The 18015-nt window shown below is 48.5% G+C and overlaps 1 long non-coding RNA gene across 1 annotated transcript; it reads right to left on the bottom strand.

Annotated features, from left to right (window-relative positions):
* Window positions 1-4015: 4015 nt before the first annotated feature.
* LOC144157770 (uncharacterized) lies at window positions 4016-15458 on the bottom strand. The gene is made up of 3 exons (XR_013319854.1): window positions 15031-15458; window positions 13983-14094; window positions 4016-4154 (listed from the first exon to the last, which is right to left on the bottom strand). It is a non-coding gene; the product is annotated as an uncharacterized LOC144157770 (long non-coding RNA).
* Between the last annotated feature and the right edge of the window lie 2557 nt (window positions 15459-18015).

An 18015-nucleotide genomic window follows, 5' to 3' on the forward strand; every position in this document is an offset into this window, starting at 1 on the left:
ACCAGACCGGTATTCTGGAGGTCGTGGGTTCGGATCCCACCTGGAGGGCATTTTTTCTCCACTTTCTTTCCAAATTCTTTATCTGTTTCAATGACCTACCACATCCTCCCATTTGCTTTCCGAGGTTTTCTTGACTGCCAACTCTTATCTCTGTCTTATTTTCAACGAGCCCCTAATTTCCCATTCGGAATCGCTATATATATATATATATATATATATATATATATATATATATATATATATATATATATATATATATATATATATATATATATATATATATTTATATATATATATACGAGCTGTCTCACTGTGCTACGGCCACGGCCCAAGGCAAGCAGACCAGGACGGTGGACAAAAAAACGGCAGCGGACTACCTACCCTTGGATAGCTCAGGAGAGAGTGAAGAGGCTTCCACTCTCAGGGTACGACTTCAAGAAGTAGAAAGGAGAGTCTTGAAAAACTTTATTGAGTCTTAAAAAAATTTATTGGTCCAATGCAACAAAAACACAAGAATGGCATCTTTAAGAGATTCGTTATTAGAGAACTTCCTCAGCATGAGAAAGCTGTGTCTCGACATGGTGGAGGAGAACATTCGACTTCGAGGCAAAGTGGAAGGACTTACTGAGGCACTGGCAGCACAAGGTCAAAGAAGCTGTGGACTACAGCAAGGCATTACAGAAGGCCCCCACAGTTGAATATTTCGAAACAGCGAAAACGACAGAAGAGCAACACACAGGAGCACTATTGTAACTGCAGCCAACCTAAAACCAGCTGGACTAGAAAACTTGATTAAAAGGAACGTCGACCCTTGCCAGCTTGGCCTCAGGAATGCCAAGCTCCGCGAGAGCAAGGAAGGAGTGATTGTGTCCTCTACATCCGCAGAAGGGCTGAAACGACTTGAAGAGCACATAACCAAGAACAAGAACTTAAGAGACGTAGCAGCAAGAAATCCACGGGTGCAACTACCGGAATTCAACATCGTCGGCATCGAGGATAACATCGAAGACGAAGGAATCGTCGAAAGGATAGTGGGACAAAAGAAAATCAATGCTGGAAAAGAAGACATGGAACTCATGAAGACGTAGAAGGGAAAATCCGGAAAAACAGCGGTCACACAAAAACCTGGGAAAAAGCATAGGAGCAAATGAAAGAAAGGAAGCATCCCTACGTCGTTTGGACACGCTGTCCGGTCTTCAATAATACGTTTGTACAAAGGTGCGTGAAGTGTGCAAAGATCGGATACACAGAAATCCGCTGCGCAACCGACAAGGCAGAGTTTCGTTGTGTGTGGTGAGCAAGGAGACACTACTATAAACACTGCAACGCAGCAGAAGAGTGCTGTGCCTCCTGCCCTGAGCTGCCGGACGTGACCGAAGAGGACGCATACCATACCATGATGTCTTTTCAGTGCCCGGTGTACCTCCAGAAGAAGGAAGAGATACTTCAGCGCGTTCTGGTTCAAATGGAAATCCCCTAGCGAAGAACCGACTAGTCCTAGCTGTGAAACCCACCTTGTAACGATGACAGTGCCGATGAACCACGTCTTGACGATGACCCCCCTCCCTTCTCATAACCTTGTTGGGTCTCCCCATCCGGTGGCGGAATGTTGTGGCGGCCTCCACCGACGACAGCGAGTCGCAACCCTTTGTATGGGCCTCGCCGGCGGCTTTTACGCGGCGTCGGGGGAGGCTTTCCTTTCCTCCTGACCTTCGGGGACAGCCAGGGGGTGAGCGGAGGACAAAACCCTTATTGGCATGTGCGCTGCTGTGGGGGAGGCGGCATTGCTTGCGCCCTCCTCGCGCATGCTTCAACGAGTTCGTTCGGAGCTGCGGCCCAGAGCGGTCGCACCAAGACTTGCTCCCGTGGGGGGTTCTGGGCGCCAGAGCCCCACGAATTTCTCGCCAACCGTGCGGCGGTTCGGCACTTTTTTGGCTTCAGGGCCCCCATCAGGGATCGCGCCGCGATACCCCCGTTTGTGCGCTGCTGCGCCTTTTAATTGTAATTCAGTTTTCGTTTTGTCTTGTACTATGTTTCGTCGTCTCCTGTAAATAAGTGTTAATAGACTTCTTCACCTTCATCATCTTCTTACCTCGTCTCGTCATCGGGCCCTTAACCACCCTCCACTACGACACCACTCACCTTCCTCAACGAACCAAACTTTACTGGCGCAGCCCGACAGCGTCGTGGATATCTCCGTCGCTTGAAGTGACGAACTCGTGAACGAAGGGTGACTCAAAGGTGACCGCGAGAGTAGAAGAAAAAGTCTTCTACACGCACGGACAACGGTGAAGCAGGGTGGCTGCACGCCGCCTACGAGAAACTTCACTTCAGCACCTTCCGATCCCTGCGGGACAAAGTGGGACTGACGTGTGTGGTGCAGCGGAGCGGCCGTATCATCGACGGTGAGTGGTCCGTCCCTGCACCTTTCTTTTTTGGAGGGACATCCTCATTGCCAGAGCCCACCATGGCTAGAGATAAAGAACTGGAGGCCGAACGCACAAAAACGCGAGAGCTGGAGCGGCTTTTAAGGTTGGCCGAAGCGGATTTCCGAGCGCGGCCGGGAAACGAGAACGTTGTGCTGCCATGCTTCAGTTGTGGTCAGACAACACATTCTTCCGCGGACTGCCGCCGTTACCGCTATCTCAATCGCGAAGCCAGTCCACCCCCACAGAGGAAACGGTGGGTTGAAGTTGCTGATTCCGAGGCAGTTGAAAGGCCGCGTCTGGTCACTGCGGCGGTTTCCAGGATCTCTAAAAAACGGCCATACAAGGTGGGCGGCCGGCTAGTGGGGCCGAGTGTCCCCGCTAAGCCATTCAAGCTGAGCCTCAGCGCAGTGAACGAAATTGCGTTGTTGAGAAGGATTTTTACCCCTGATCAGCTGACCAGGCTGACGAAATCTGCCTCACTCGCAGAAGCTTCCCGTGAAGGCGCGACCGCGAGCTCCGCGGGTCTTTCCCCGTCGATGGGTATGGTCGGCGGCTCCTCGATACGCAGCCAAGGGTAGCAGGGTCGGTAGGCCAGGCCACGGGCCAGGCAGGCACGCTCGCTGCGGCTGCACTCGCCGGAAAAGTGGTGGCGGGCTTGGCCAGCCATTGTGCCGGGAAAACAAATGAGCCGGGATTAATTGAGGCGCCTCCGCTGAGATTTTCAGTGGTAGAGGTGGCGGCGTTCGGTCAGACAGCCAACGCCCGCTTGCGTGCTTCAAAACCTCTGCCGTATAACGACCGGCCATGCCCAAATTGTTCGTTTGGGGTAGACGCCGCCACCGAAGTTTGCGGTGGTAAAACTGCAGCACGCACGCCGGCTGACGGCAGAGTACGAACACCGGCCGGTGGGGCCCTGGCGAGAGACCCGGATTTGCGCGCCATGCAGCTCCCTTCCGCACAGACTTGTGCTCGGACCCAGGCATACTCGCCGGTGTTCTCTTGCTTCGATGAACCACTACCCTCATCAAAATTCCTCTTGTGTTTTTGATGTATTTCTGTAGAGTTTTGTCTTCCTCTTGTGTAGAGATTTCGTAGAGTTTGTGAAGAATTTTTTTGACGAGCTCTTGACGTGTTTCAACAAGTATTTGGCCACAGAGTTTCTGTAGAGAGTTTGACGAGTGATTTTCTGTAGAACATCTGATGTATTTTTGCAGCCTTTTTAAGTAGAATTATGTGTACTTCTTGATGCACTTCTATGGCTTTTATGATGACATCTTATGTACTTCATGACGTAGTCTTACGGAGCTTCTTCATTTATGTCTGCGTACTTCCTGACGTGTTCTTGCCATTTTTGTAATGGGTTTCTTGAACTACATGAATATTTTAGGTCAGCAAATTGATACATAATTACACATTTTACGCTTTGCTGCAAGTAAGTGTTATTGGGAAAAATAGGGGCATTTTTGCCAGTCACAAGATGTAAATCGGCAGCATTGATAGTCACACCTAAATTTAGTCAGACAGCGACAGCTAGCTGAAAGGCCAGCCAGTCAAAGCTGCTGAAATATACAAGCAGAGACAAAACTCGGCGACTCACGATCGATTTAATTCTGAGACAGAACTATGCAGCTGACTGACCGACAGCCTTGATTTTCCGTGACACTACGGACAGGAGGGTCGCCTTGATTATCTGCTGTGGCACGGCAAACTTGGCACATGTACAGGCTGGAAAGAAAGAAAAAGCAATCTGATATCAGAATACAACATATCAAAAGTAACATTTTTTTATAATATGCTTTTTTTGCTGAAGTTTTGTTTTTAGTTTGACTCTCTTCGATGCTGATATTTAGCCATTTTTAATTTCCTTAAATGCTAATTTGATGATAAATTCTTAGCAAGAATACACTAATTCTCATTTGAATACTTGTGTCATTGCTTGAATTTTTTAAGGTTGCATGTGTGCTAAATTATTTTTACATGAACCGTACCAGCAGTGGTAGTAATTCAAAAGATTTTGCTCACATATACATGATCTCTCAGTATAAAAAGCCACCTCATGTCACCAGACGTTCGGCACCAGCAAAAAATGACTGAAGGCTAATAAAGTTTTATCTGAATACCCAGAATGACAGGTTACCTGCCAAAAAAGCTATCCAATATATTGTCACGTAGCCAAGGACGAAGCAGTTGTTTGGAAAAGAAACAAGTTTATTGGAGCGAACTTGTGCTCCCCTAACAACTGAAAAGAATACAGAGGCGGCGAAGCAGTGGTCAACAAAGTGACGTACATGCGTCGGCGAGCGTCGCAGAATCGAATGCCCCGGCGTCCGCACTGCAGGCTTTTTATCTTTCGGCGCGCGTGGTTCTCGAAACGTCGATTCGCATCGAGAACATAGTAGATCCAAGAAGATTATTCTGGGCTGTTCACGTAAGATCGGAATGCTCTCCCTATCACAACAGATAACACATGCGGCACAGAAAGAAAGAATGGAACACGCGCTTCCCTTGGCGCAGAGATAACGCAGACCGGCGCAGCCGGGCGGTAAAAGCAAAACACAAATAAACAAACCCAATGTATGGTTCGCGGCATTACCCCCCCTCTAAGAGTGCATCGACCCGATGCTAACATAAGCGACAGTCCGAACCAATGAAAATAAAAGTTTGTCATCGTCCGTAGAAAGGTTTTAGGCGAACCACGTGGACGACTTCAGGCCGCCTGCGTTGTCGTGATGTGCCGGAGTCACCATCAGGGATCACTTCGTAGGTAAGTTGGCCAACACGTCGTAGAATCTGGTACGGTCCGAAATAGCGTCGCAGGAGCTTCTCACTGAGTCCGCGTCGTCGGATGGGAGTCCAAACCCACACACGATCCCCTGGTTGGTACTCGGCGTCTCGGCGTCGGAGGTTGTAGCGGCCCGCATCCACCAGCTGCTGGTCCGTTATACGAACTCGAGCGAGCTGGCGGGCCTCCTCCGCACGTTGAAGATATTCGTGGACGTCGGCGTTGAGATCGTCGTCTTCTACGTGCGGAAGCATGGCGTCGAGCATCGTAGTCGGCCTTCTACCGTAGACAAGCTCGAACGGCGTCAGCTGCGTCGTCTCCTGGATAGCCGTGTTGTACGCAAACGTGACATACGGGAGCACTTCGTCCCAAGTCTTATGTTCAACGTCAACGTACATTGACAGCATATCTGCGATTGTCTTGTTCAGACGTTCTGTTAGTCCGTTCGTTTGGGGGTGGTACGCCGTCGTTCTTCGGTGATCCGTGTTGCTGTAGCGTAATACTCCTTGCATCAGCTCCGCAGTAAATGCCGTTCCGCGGTCTGTGATTAGGACTTCCGGGGCTCCATGTCGCAGCACAACTTGGCTTATAAAGAACTTCGCCACTTCTTGTGCAGTCCCCCTCGGAAGAGCGGCGGTCTCTGCGTAGCGCGTCATGTAGTCTGTCGCTACGACAATCCACTTGTTCTGTGATCGTGACGTAGGGAACGGGCCTAAAAGGTCCATTCCAATCTGTTGAAATGGTCTCGATGGGACGGCGATCGGTTGCAGAAGTCCGGCGGGTCTTGTCGGCGGCGTTTTTCGTCGCTGGCAGTCACGGCAGCTCCGGACGTAGTGGGTGACGTCAGAGGTAAGGCCGGGCCAGTAGTACCTCGCCTTGATTTTTCCAATAGTGCGGGCTGTGCCCAGATGTCCGGAAGACGGGTCGTCGTGGCACGCTTCCAAAATTTCGTCACGAAGGTCCGCGGGGATGACGAGAAGGTAATTCGCTCTTGTTCCGGGGCTGAAATTCTTCTTCACGAGGACGGAGTTTCTCAGGCTGAATGCTGGTAAGCTGCGGTTGAAGGCCCTAGGAACGGCAACGTTGCATCCCTCGAGGTACTCGATTATGACGCGTAAGTCGGGGTCGGCACGCTGCTGGGCGGCTAGGTCGCTCTCCGTCACGATCCCGAAGAACGCGCTGTCTTCATCAGAGTCTTGTGGTGGTGGGTCGACGGGGGCGCGGGACAGGCAGTCGGCGTCGGAGTGTTTCCTGCCGGATTTATAAACGACTGTAACGTCGAACTCCTGCAGGCGCAAGCTCCACCGCCCAAGACGGCCAGAGGGGTCCTTCAAATTGGCGAGCCAACACAGCGCATGGTGGTCTGTTACAACCTTGAATGGCCTTCCATACACGTATGGGCGAAATTTTGAAATCGCCCATATAATAGCCAGGCACTCTTTCTCAGAGGCAGAATAGTTTTTCTCCTCCTTCGACAGACCACGGCTGGCATAGGCGATTACCCTTTCGCAGCCGCTTTGCTTTTGGACAAGGACGGCAGCCAAGCCTATATCACTGGCGTCCGTGTGCATTTCCGTTTCGGCATTTTCGTCGAAATGAGCGAGCACGGGCGGGCTTTGCAGGCGTTTTTGCAGCTCGCAGAATGCTTTTTCTTGGTCGTTTTCCCAGCTGAAAGGGGTGCTGTCTTTCGTCAAGCGCGTGAGTGGCTCTGCAATGCGTGCGAAGTTTGCGACGAAGCGCCGGTAGTATGCGCACAGCCCGAGAAATCTTCGCACGCCCTTCTTGTCTTTCGGCCTAGGGAAGTTCGCGATAGCTGAAGTTTTTGCCGGGTCAGGTAGGACTCCCGCGGCGTTGACGACGTGGCCCAAGAACTTGAGTTCCTCGTATGCAAAACGGCACTTTTCAGGCTTCAGCGTCAACCCCGACGTACGAATGGCCTCGAGTACAGACTCCAACCTTGCAAGGTGTTCGTCGAAAGTCCGGGCGAATACCACTACGTCGTCGAGGTATACGAGGCAGGTGTGCCACTTAAGGCCAGCTAGCACAGTGTCCATGACTCTTTGAAACGTCGCTGGTGCTGTGCACAGCCCAAACGGCATCACCTTGAACTCGTATAGGCCGTCTGGGGTTATAAATGCAGTCTTCTCTCGGTCTCTCTCGTCCACTTCAATTTGCCAGTAGCCGGTCTTCAGGTCCATCGATGAAAAGTACTTCGCATGGCAGAGGTGGTCGAGGGCGTCGTCAATTCGGGGGAGGGGGTACACGTCCTTTTTCGTGATTTTGTTCAGTCGCCGGTAGTCAACACAAAACCTTAATGTGCCGTCTTTTTTCTTTACGAGTACGACGGGCGCAGCCCAGGGGCTTTTCGATGGCTGTATAATGTCGTCGCTGAGCATGTCGTCGACTTGAGTCCGGATGGCTTCCCGTTCGTGTGAAGAGACGCGGTACGGTGACTGTCGGGTAGGTCGGGCTCCATCTTCGGTTATTATTCGGTGCTTCGCTAGAGGGGTCTGACGTAGTTTTGTGCTCGACGAAAAACATTCGCTATAGCGACGTAGCAAAGCCAATAATTTGTTCCGTTGTTCTTGTGGTAGCGCCGGATTCACGTCGAAGGGCTGCGGGAGCTTGAATGTTTCTACGGGTGTGCGTTCAAAGTCGGCGACTGCGATCACATCACTTGCTTCTTGTGTTTCTTCGAGGAACGCAATTGCAGCTCCCTTGTTTAAATGCTGGTACTCTTCGGTGAAATTAGTGACCAAAACGTGAGATTGGCGTTGCTTAAAGTGCGCAATGCCTCTTGCGACGGAGACACCGCGGTCGAGAAGCAACCTTCGATCACTTTCTACGATAGCGTCGATGTCAGAAGCAGCATCCTCACAGTAGACGGCGATCATCAAGCTTGCGCGGGGTGGCAGGGTGATGTGATCGTCGGCGATCCTGACAGCAGCACGGTGATCGGGGTTCGGCTGCGGCGTCATGGAGTGATTGGAGGAAAATGTTATCGACTTGGTCTGCAGATCAATTATTGCGCCGTTGTCCGTCAAAAAGTCCATTCCGAGAATCACGTCGCGGGAGCAGTTAGGCAGAACGACGAACGCCGCAGGGTACGTTGTGCCGTCTATGGTGACGCGCGATGTGCACGTTCCACTTGGCGTCACGAGGTGGCCTCCTGCTGTGCGTATGTGCGGACCGTCCCATCTGGTCATAACTTTCTTCAGTTTAGACGCAAATGGTCCGCTCATTACCGAATAGTCAGCTCCCGTGTCTACGAGGGCGACTACGTCAAAGCCGTCGATGGACACCTTGACGTCAGATGCAGTCGTCCTCGAGTTCCGGGTTCGTCGGGGCGTCGTATCTCTGCTTGTACGTGTTGATGGTCGGGCACTGTGCATCGTCGTTGTCGTCGTCTTCTCAACGGACGTCTCGGTCAGGTCGGGTACGCGTCGCGCCGTGTAGCTGTCGTCGTGTTCGGGAGTCTCGTCAGGGTTAGGTCGGGTCGTCGGGATGAGGGCATGTCGTGAATCACTGTCTTCAGCGCGTCCTTGCGTCGTTGGAGGGTTTCTAGTTTTTCGCCGTAGAGCAACTTCACCTCCAGAAGTTGCCGCCTTTAGTTTCCCCCGCGTGGGCTGGGGGAGCTTCCACGGGCGAAGTAAGCGTTGCTACGGCGGTTCGGCGATTGGTAGGGGTAGGGCGACGGCGAACGGTTGAAACGCGCTGGGCCACGGCTGGTTTCAGATAGATACTCGTCGATCTCACGTGGTCGTTGGCCAGGAAGAGGGCGAGGTGCGTCGACGGAGAAACCACGCAGTCCGAGTCTTTTGTATGGGCAGCGACGGTAAATGTGGTCGGCCTCTCCGCAGTGGTAGCACAGAGGACGGTTATCGGGAGTTCGCCATACGTCCGTCTTCCTCGGCGTCTGGTTTCGGGCTACCGGGGGTCGGGCGGGTGACAGTGGGCGGCGGTACGGCGGGGCCTCTTGACGGCGTGTTGGAGCAGGGCGGGGTCGACGAACAGCCGCGGAGTATGTCATAGCTTGTGGCTCTCGGGGTACCTCGGATGGCGTAGAAGTTCCCAACGCTTGTTGTACTTCTTCTCTAATCACGTCGGTGAGGGAAGCGACTTGGGGCTGCGGCGGCGTTGGGAGATGTTTCCGCAGCTCCTCTCTCACTATTTCGCGGATAGTCTCGCGTAGGCTGTCGGCCGGGATCCGCGTGCTGCCAAAGTCGTTCGCATTGGCCGCGCCAACAAAGTTGCGGTCATACTGCTTAGCACGCATTTCAAGGGCTTTCTCAATGGTGCTGGCTTCGGTCACGAATTCGGCGACGGTTTTGGGCGGATTTCGGACAAGTCCAGCAAACAGTTCCTCCTTCACTCCGCGCATTAAGAAGCGCAACTTCTTTTCTTCCGTCATTTCGGGGTCCGCGCGGCGAAATAGCTGCTTCATCTCCTCAACGAAGATCACGACGCCTTCGTTGGGGTGTTGCGTGCGCGTTTCCAACAAAAGGGCGGCTCTTTCTTTCCGCACGACGGTAGTGAAGGTCTTAGTGAACTCGCTTTTGAACTGAGCCCAGTTTCTCAAGGAGCTCTCGTGGTTCTCGAACCAAGTGCGAGCCGAATCTTCCAAGTAAAAGAAAACGTGCCGGAACGTTTCTGCGTCGTCCCACCTGTTGAATTTCCGGACGCGCTCCAGTTTCTCCAACCATTCTTCTGGGTCTTCTGCGGGGGCTCCTCGGAATGATGGCGGTTCACGTGGCTGCTGCAGAACGACAGGAGGGTTGGCTTGGTTGAGCATGGTGCTGGTTGCGACGTTTTTCTTCTTCGTCTTCTCCGGTAGTAGACCGAACTCGGGTGGTAAATCTTGCACGCGGAGGCTGGCTCTTGTTGGACTGGCTTGGCGGCTTCCAGAGGTTGTAGTGGGCATGAAGGGTGCGTACCCAGCACCTCCACCAGATGTCACGTAGCCAAGGACGAAGCAGTTGTTTGGAAAAGAAACAAGTTTATTGGAGCGAACTTGTGCTCCCCTAACAACTGAAAAGAATACAGAGGCGGCGAAGCAGTGGTCAACAAAGTGACGTACATGCGTCGGCGAGCGTCGCAGAATCGAATGCCCCGGCGTCCGCACTGCAGGCTTTTTATCTTTCGGCGCGCGTGGTTCTCGAAACGTCGATTCGCATCGAGAACATAGTAGATCCAAGAAGATTATTCTGGGCTGTTCACGTAAGATCGGAATGCTCTCCCTATCACAACAGATAACACATGCGGCACAGAAAGAAAGAATGGAACACGCGCTTCCCTTGGCGCAGAGATAACGCAGACCGGCGCAGCCGGGCGGTAAAAGCAAAACACAAATAAACAAACCCAATGTATGGTTCGCGGCAATATGCACCAATGACTTGGGTTCACTTATGAATAATGTTTGGACACCTAAATAGCTTGTGGGCCTGTATACACAGGACACCTATGCGGTTGTCATTCTCATTCTCTGTATATGTTCGTTGTTATGTCTTGTGCAGTTGTAAGTAGCTGGCACACGTGAGAAGCCCAACAATTTGTTTTAGGCAATATAGATGTCCACAGGACCCGTGCTGTACACGGAAGGCTCATTAAGTGTAAAAAGTACTGATTATTATTTTGTTGTAAGCAGCCATTATGCAGCTTCGATGCCTGCTCTCTATCAATTATCATCAGCTATTTTGAAATGCCTTGACGTTTTTTTAGCTTTCGAATTCTTTCATTGCTGAGACGTGCGAAGGAAAGTTTGATCCCCCGCTTAAGCGGGCGAACATGTGGATCCCCCGCTTTGATAGACGAGAAATATCCAAAATACTATCCACATTAAAAACCACTGTTCTGAACGATGTGCTCAGATGTCAGCTATTTTGAACGCATAGTATTCTATGGCTAGCAACACGTAGTGTTGTACGGCTTCGAGCAAATTTTCATTCATGGTTTTTTACCACGTAGCTTTTTCCAATGCGAAAAACCACTAATGACATGATGGACATTCCATAATAGTTAGCCGAACGCATAGTATTCTATGGCTAGCAACACGTAGTGTTGTACGGCTTCGAGCAAATTTTCATTCATGGTTTTTTACCACGTAGCTTTTTCCAATGCGAAAAACCACTAATGACATGATGGACATTCCATAATAGTTAGCCTGAAGACGAAATATATATAAGCAAAACTCTTCCAACCTACTACCATTGGTAGCGTGGTTCATGTGAACACTGCTTAGTATGCTGGCAAGGCGGCCTTGGGCAGACATAAGGAAAAACACAAAATACCCGCCTCGGTGGCTCAGTGGCTAAGGCGTTGCGCTGCTGAGCACAAGGTCGCGGGTTCGATTCCCGGCCGCGGCGGCCGCTCTTCTGATAGCGGCGAAAAGCAAAAACACCCGTGTGTAAGAGATTTCGGCGCACGTTAAAGATCCCCAGGTGGTCAAAATTAATCCGAAGCCCTCCACTACGGCGCGCCTAATCGCCTCCGTTGCGTCGGCGCGTTAAACCCTACAATCAATCGAAAAACACAAATTCACAAAGTTACAGAGCTTCCTTAAATATATTCGGTTCGTTTCAACGAAAAAATTATTGCAGGTTAAAAAACTGTTGAAAGGAGGAGAGACTAAGCGGCACAGAAAACGACCTGCCTTGTGCTGCCGTAAAGGGTGCCAAATAAAACAAAAATAAAACAAAGGATGCTGTCCGTGTGGGGAGACGTGAGCCAAAGCAGAGCAAAAATAAGCAATGGGGTGGACTATTTTGTCATGAGCAGCGCCAACAAACCAAAATGTACAACTGTAGTAATGTTGGTAAATAATCAGCTCCACAGTGCAAAACATACAGAACAAAGGGACAAGAAAACACAGAACAGGCTCTGAAGTTACACAAAATTATGCCGCCAATAGATGCACAAAAACAAAATTTAACCCGATGAAAGCCTCGGGCATTATTGGGTTAAGTTTCTCTCATTTTTTGTATGCGTGCTGGGTATACATTTTTGTGCAACTCCAATAAGTTTATTTTAGTTGACATTCAGAGCTTGTCCCATGTTTTCTTTTCCCTCTGTCCTGTCAGTTTTGTGCTGAGGATATAGACATGCACAATTGCAAGAAACGCAATGAAGACGAATAAACTACAATTGCTACACACTACGTGAAAGTCCCTAACAAGGATTTCTGTCCAAACATTTTTAAGTAAGCATTGAACCAAATATTTCAAAGCTGGAGCTATACTAACAGCTTACTGTGTATGAAGAGATCTGTGAAGGAAGTTTGAACAGCCACAGCTACGGATAATGCATGTTGTCTTATTTATAGCTTTAATACCAGCAAAAAAGACAACAGAAATTTTTTGAGTAATTTTTAAGTTTCAAATGTTTCGATGATCAACGTGCACGGCTACGGATAAGTAGTCACCTGACAATTATAACCAACCAAACTTCGCACGCCCACAGAATAGTCATCAGGCACAAATATGTATGTGAAATATTTCCTTTTCTTTACTGTTCATGCTCTTATTGGAGCAGCCAAACGTACACTGGCACTAAATATTGAGTAGAAAGTGTTCACAATTTACATTAAATACAGTAGTCAAATCCCGTCAACCCTAATAAATAGAGCAATAAATCCTTCAAGTAAATTTTGCAAAAAGCCATAACTTGCTTGATGCTTGAAAAAGTTTTCTAGCAAAAGAATATGTTACCAGGCAAATTGCCGCTTGTAAAACATGAAAAAAAAACAGCATGAAAATTGGACCTAAGCTCACAATTGCAAAAACACAGGACAAGAACAAGTGCTATTTCTCAGCTGTTCATCAACACAAAGAATGTATATATGCACCGAAATATCGCGCTGGTGCCCAAATGCTTCAATAATGCCAGGTGTTTCGAACAGGCCGAACTTCCCGACATCCCTATGTGCATCCAAAAGAAAAAATTGTTTGTAAGGTGTTGAACCAAGATTTTTTTTCTCTCTTTGCGTCACACAATGCATTAATTATTTAGCCAACGAAATGGGCACTGACCACTTGCGAACGGTAAAATTGCGGTTTGGCCCACTTGCCCACCATTTCCTCCCCATTGTGGGGTGTGCAATCGTGACCAGCAATGCAATTCAGTGGGGCTAGGATTTTAGGGCAAAGCAGATACCAACCAGCCCACAAGGTCATTAAAGATTTTATGAAGGGATGCTCAGCAGGGCACTACTGTTAAGTTGAATCGGTCTGAAGTTTTTTCATGCATATTTAAGGTTTTTTATCATTACGCGCACTGCTTCGGTTGACGAGAGGGATGATCTGCCTTTATAAATCCAACTTGGGGGTTCTACGCGCTGAAGCTATAGCTGGTCTTGAGGGGTGCAGTAGTGAAATGCGGCACTTCCGTTTTTTTGTCTTTCATTCCAAGATTGGCTGCCGTGGCCGAAAGAACCTCTTGAAATGGTTGGCATCATTCGAGATTCAGCAGCACATCTGCGTCTCCACAAAAGTTCAGTATATACATACATTTAGTGTGCCATAAACAAATGAGAGTCAGCTCGTACCTTGTGTTGTTTAGATTGTAAATCTACATCAAGCATTCGCAGTGCTACGTTGTGTCGGAAAAAATCTAATCTGCACAAATAGTCACCAAAAACAGCACTGGTGGAAGATTGATTAAACACCTTCAAAGAGTCCCTAGTGAAAAAATGACGACTTCAGATTACTGAAATTCCGTTGTGCATGTAACAGGAAGACGAGGTCTGTAAAAACCATAAAAGAAACGTGTTCACCCACTTTTGCATAGACTGCCAAACAGTCGGCGGTGCCCGATGAGGAAACAGCCTCGGTCCTTGAAGTAGGCCGCACCAAGAAGTCATTTTGAATGCAAGTTGCACCAGTCAGCAGCCTGCAACATGTAAGTTATTAGCAAACGACAGGCCAGACACCAGAATCATACTCTGCCTTAAACCTGCGAAATCCCAAATGCTGCGTTACTCTGATCACCAAGGTGTGTTGCACACTAAAATTCATTAAGCTGGAAATTCAGTAAGCGACCCAAATTTAACAGCCATTCTTGAATATTTTTACTTGGTTCTGAATGGTTAATTTACGTTTGCGATGCTACAGTAAGAGTACGAAGCGCAACCAGCGCTACTCATACTACTGTACCAGTTACGACATGCGTGTAGTTCTGACGTTACAAATAAATTCGGGTTCCATAAACTTTGTTCATTCCAACATGTCACGACCAAACTGAGCGTTCAAAAAGATAAATCATTCAATCGAAACGCGAAAAAAACATCCAGATGGCATTCTAAACTAATGCTGTACGCTCGGAAATCACTCGATTTATTATTTTATTCTAATGCTACACGCACGGCAGTAATTCAATTTATTGTGCACGTTTTTTAACTGAAAACTATTATGACGGGAAAGAAAAACGGCATCTGCAAAACGACACAAAAACCAAGAGTGCATATCATGCTAAAAGTACACGATTTGCGTTTAATGCATACACACTTATATTCGTACCCGCACTCATATTCTCATATTCGCACTCTCCAGCTTCCCTTATTTCATTTCATATCAAAACATTCGGCTAGCAAAACAGAACAGGACACACACACACTTCAACAAACACAGAGCTAGAAATTGCGTGAGAATTGATTCTGTTTACACACGCAACGGCCAGGTACAAAGGTCTACCGACAGATCTGCGCAACGCACAAAGCGAGTCACTGAAATCGTTAGGACTAACCGCTTACGCGGACCGCAGTTCGCGAGAACTCTGCTACGATAAATACATATGACAAGAAAACAAAGTTCACTAGTACTCACTTACCTTCACTACTTCGCAGTATTTCTTCGTCCGGTAGATAAATCCATGGTAGTCAAATCACCCAAACGACGAAAGTTGAAGGCGTGCACACCCGTGCCGTCAACGGCCAGTAGCGCGCGCACCGATACGCAGTGCAGATAGGACGGTCGGGCTCGCCGCGTAGAACTTTCCTGTCTCATGTTCGTCCGAAGGAAAAACTAGTTCCTGAAATGACACCCACCTTGAAAAAAACGCGTGGCGAAATAGATGCCCAAGTTATTGGTAAATACAGATATTAGTTGCCAATTATATACAAGAAAAGCTTGAGCGTGGGGGTTTTTTAAAGGAAACAGTAATTGTACCGACAATGTAGATTACGGCATTTAAGGCAATTTCAGGGTCTACGGTGGAAATACAGCTGGCGTGGGTTGCGGGCGCCGTAATTTTACCGTTTGTTCTGAGGCCGCTACTAAAAACGCCGATCGAGGGACTTTAGCCGCTACCACTAGCAGCGCATTTTCCGCACTTTCGCGCGTCGACGTCGCCCCACGTTGACGGTGTCGGCAAATGCACGGCGACGTGAGCTGACGCGGGAGCGCCAGGAAGCATCCGAAAGCAGACGACATCGCCCGGATCCCATGTCCATCTCCTGGTTTGGGGTTATTACTTTCGCAGAAAGCAATCAATTTCTTTTTAACCTACGGTAATCGGGTGCCTTCAGGTAAATTACAAGCTATTACTGTATGAAAGTGCGCATTCCTTCGTGGCTAGCTTGGCTTCCATCGGGGAGACCGGGGATTTCGGATAGCTTTTTGTGAGTTAAATACGGGAACTTTGGCTACATCGCTTGTAGTGTTAGCATTATGGGCTTGTCTGCAAGATCGGTGCGTAACGAACAAAGTTTATTAAAGCCAGAAATCTAGCGGCGCATTCAATTTCATTCGCGGCTACCGTAGCTTGCATAGGGGGAACGATGAAGCGCGATAGCTTTTCTTGGCTCAAATAAAGGAGCTTTGGTGACATCACTTGCATTATTAGCATAATTGGCCTCGCCTCCAAGATCGGTGTGGAAGAAACAAGCGTTAGCACTGCTGAAATTTGTCAAATACGACCAAAACGAATCACGCGACAATATTCGTTGGCAGCCTCTGTTAGTGTACCAAATTCTTGCGCCCGCGCGTACGTTCCGGCGTGGTCGAGTGGTTAGGAGCTTGGACAATTGCATTATGTTCTGAAACTTCATGGTTCGAATCGTGGAAAACCCTTTTTTTGCAATGAGGGTGTCATAGACAAAAAAAAAAAGCCAGAGTACCTTGCAGTTTACCCTACAAGTGACGTTCGACGGTAACCTCAGTATCAAGGCAGCCCCAAAATTTGCTTTGCTCACACTTTGAATTCATGAAGCTGCAGTCGGTACGTACACTCAGGTTAAATCAAGTAGCAAGTAAAGTTGTGCTAATTGCGTCTTCGTTCATCATCCTATCATATTTTGTTCATATTTGACGACAATTAACCCCCCCCCCCCAAAAAAAAAGAAAGAAACTTACTAGGCTTGTTGGCAACGTCGCTTGTATACGAAGTTCTGTACTAAGTCCCTACCTCCTTCCGTGAGGTTCGGTATTTACTGGGCTACTGTTTTGAAGGTCAAAGGTTTGAATCTTCACACAAAGTGCCGGTTATTTTTTGGTGATAGCTAGATCACCTATTTTGTACTGGCGCAAACAAAGGGTACCAGGACACCTTGCCTTTTAAGTCTGACTAACCTCAGTAGCAAGGCAGCGCTGAAAATTTGTTTTGCTCACGCTTTAAAGTGATTGATTGTATGGTTTTAACGCGCCGACGCAACGCAGGCGATGAGGCGCGCCGTAGTGGAGGGCTCCGGATTAATTTTGACCACCCGGGGATCTTTATCGTGCGCCGAAATCTCGTACACACGGGCGTTTTTGCTTTTCGCCTCCATCAGAAAAGCGGCCGCCGCGGCCGGGAATCGAACCCGCGACCTCGTGCTCCACGCATTAAAGTCATCAAGCAGTCTGTACATTACTTCTAGGTAGGACATCAAGTTGTAAGGAATTTGTTCGAAGTGCGTCTTTGTTCCTGAGGCTGTGTTGTTTTGTTCAGATTTGACTGTGATAACATGAAATACATTTTGCAACATTTCAAAAATGGCCCGCAAGCATTCTTGTACAGCAAAGAAAGTGCATTTTGTATGGCAAATCTAGAATGCTAATTACTGCATTTAAACAATTGAAATAACTGCTCATAAACGATCAAAAATAATTTAAAAGTCCTGCAGATCGAGTTCATTGAAACGTGCTCAGCAACGTTCGTCGACGCAGTGGTTGACGCATGACTTCGCCTGTTCCATGCGTTTGCATGTGGTTGCAGCTTCTTGCAGCTCTCCTGCGTGATGGTGCGATGACGCCGATCAACGCCGACGCTCGCGCGACGCGTGAATCGCGTGTACGTGTGTATGCGCGCGTGTATCGTATTGCCTGGATGGAAGGACGGCCGCTGGTACACACGAGTTATGATGGCAAACAATAAAAATGCTGGGGAGCTGGCTTATAATTGAGTTAAAGTTCACAGAGTTTCTATAGAGAACTAACTGTAGAAATTCTGTAGTATTTTTGGAGGCTTTGATGAGTGGAAGCTTAATGAACTTTTTATGGTGAAGTCACAACAAAAATTCTACAGAGTATTCATAGAGGCCTTGAGTTGTTTAAGTTCACGGAGCTTCTATGGAGAAGTGACGGTAGAAATTCTACAGAATATTCATAGAGATGTTGAAGAGTTTGCTCTTAATGAACTTTTATGGGGAACTCACAACAAAAATTCTACAGAGTCTTCATAGAGGCCTTGAGTTGTTTAAGTTCAAAGAGTTTCTATGGAGAAGTGACGGCAGAAATTCTACAGATAATTCATAGAGATGTTGAAGAGTTCGCTCTTAATGAACTTTTATGGGGAAGTCACAACAAAAATTCTACAGTCTTTATAGAGGCCTGCAGT

The sequence above is a fragment of the Haemaphysalis longicornis genome, unplaced genomic scaffold (genome assembly GCF_048455015.1).
Source record: "Haemaphysalis longicornis isolate Haplotype H1 unplaced genomic scaffold, Haemaphysalis longicornis Haplotype H1 scaffold_10, whole genome shotgun sequence".
In the NCBI taxonomy this organism is placed as follows: Eukaryota; Metazoa; Arthropoda; class Arachnida; order Ixodida; family Ixodidae; genus Haemaphysalis; species Haemaphysalis longicornis.